The sequence below is a fragment of the Loxodonta africana genome, chromosome 1 (genome assembly GCF_030014295.1).
Source record: "Loxodonta africana isolate mLoxAfr1 chromosome 1, mLoxAfr1.hap2, whole genome shotgun sequence".
In the NCBI taxonomy this organism is placed as follows: Eukaryota; Metazoa; Chordata; class Mammalia; order Proboscidea; family Elephantidae; genus Loxodonta; species Loxodonta africana.
Window position 1 is genome coordinate 18184674 of NC_087342.1, and position 2015 is coordinate 18186688.

Sequence of the window (2015 nt, forward strand, 5' to 3'; positions counted from 1 at the left end):
TCGAATCCTCCAGGCGCTCTTTGGAAACTGTATGGGGCAGTTCTATGTCCTGTAGGGTCGCTATGAGTCGAAACCGACTCGACAGCAGCGGGTTTGGTTTTTGGTTTTGGTCTCTGAAAAGAATTCTCTCACTGTATCACTCGAGTGACTGAGTTGCATTTTTGACTTGTGCTCATCGAATTGCAGCCCTGGCTTCCCTGAGAGTCCAGCAGCTTCTCTGATAGCTGCAGGTAATGGGTCTTCCTCTAGCCAGACTCATTGCTGTCATCGATTTCTGCTAATTCCTTGGCAAACCTTATTTTACCTTTCCAGATAGCAACACCTCCTTTCTTCTCCGGCTTCCTCCCTTCCTCGATCATCATTCTCAACTTCAAGAGATTTTCTGTATCTTTTTTTTCCCCACTTGGAAAATAAGTCATAGTTCTCGACTGCAAGCCACAGAAACTGATTCTGGCTCACTTAATAGGAAACGGATTTAATTCAAGGTTACTGGGTAGATGTCTATGTGAAGGCTGGAGACACAGATGAGAAAATGGGCAGCACCACAGGAAGGTGATGCTGTCACACCACCACGGGGAGGTGGCCCTGCAGCCATGGCCACACCATGGGGACAGCCTGGTTGGAAGGCTGTGCCATTGTGGCTGCTGAACATTGTCCCTGGCTCTGCTGTCACTACTGTCCCAAACTTCAGAGGCCACTGCTGCTACCTCCAGAAGCAGCCTACTTCTTCGCATCATTTGCTCCAGACCCATGGTTCTTAGCACAGATTCAGATTGGCTGAGCCTGGATCATGCGATCACACCCAAATTTTCAAGGGACAGGGCTCTGCTTCCCACCAAGACTATCCAAGGAAGACTCTCCTAAATAGAAAGGAGGTTTGGATGCTGGGCTCCCTCATAAAAAAAAAGAAAAAAGTCAGCAAATACCGACAGTTATAGAATCCAGCCCCAGGTACATAATCATCTTGTCTACAAACAAACAAAAAAAAAAAACCATTGCCATCAAGTCGATTCAGACCCTTAGCTACCCTAGAGGACAGAGCAGAACTGCCCCATAGGGTCTTCAAGGAGCAGCTGATGGATTTGAACTACTGACCTTTTGTTTAGCAGCCGTATCACTTAACCACTGTGCCACCAGGGCTCCATCTTGTCCCCAGACAGAGTCATTTCTGCCTTCAAAGGGATGAGAGCCTTTCTCCTTAACTTAGAACACCAGCTGCCCGGAGTTTTCTGATACATTTAAATCAGCAGTCTCCTTAGCGACCATCTCCACTACCGGATTAGGGAGAACTGTATTTTAAGTAAGAAATCCATAGCTTCAACATCTCCAAAACACACATTTAAAAACATTTGAATACACGTTGAAGGGAGCATTCCATAGCCTGTAAAACCCATTGCTGATGAGTTGATTCCAACTCAGAGCGGCTCTGTAGGACAGAGCAGAAGAGTTTCCAAAGCTGTAGTTTTTACAGAAGCAGACTGTCACATCTTCCTCCCACGGAGTGGCTAGTGGGTTCGAACCACCGACCTTTCAGTTACCATCTGAGCGCTTAACCACAGCATCACCAAAACAAAAACACCCAAACCCATTGCCATCAAGTCCATTCCAACTCATAGCGACCCTACAGGGCAGAGTACTACTCCCACACAGGGTTTCCAAGGAGTAGCTGGTGGGTTCAAACTACTGACCTTTTGGTTAGCAGCCAAGATCTTAACCACTATGCCACCGGTGCTCCATTGCATCACCAGGTCTCCTCATTCAACAGCAGTAAACTGTTTTTACTCTGAGAACCCAAATAAATACTATGCAGGAAGCATCCAATAGCTACAAAGAGAAGCTCTGCACCAACTTCAAGATAGTATGGTCAAAACATTACGTGACCCTTCACCTAACTTTAAGGTTTGCTAGTTGCTCTGATATCCCATCTGATTTAGACCACAATCGTTGGGAAGCAAGGTGTTTCACATACATGTATTTTCCAGATAACTGAAGAGTATCACTTTAAGCACTCATCA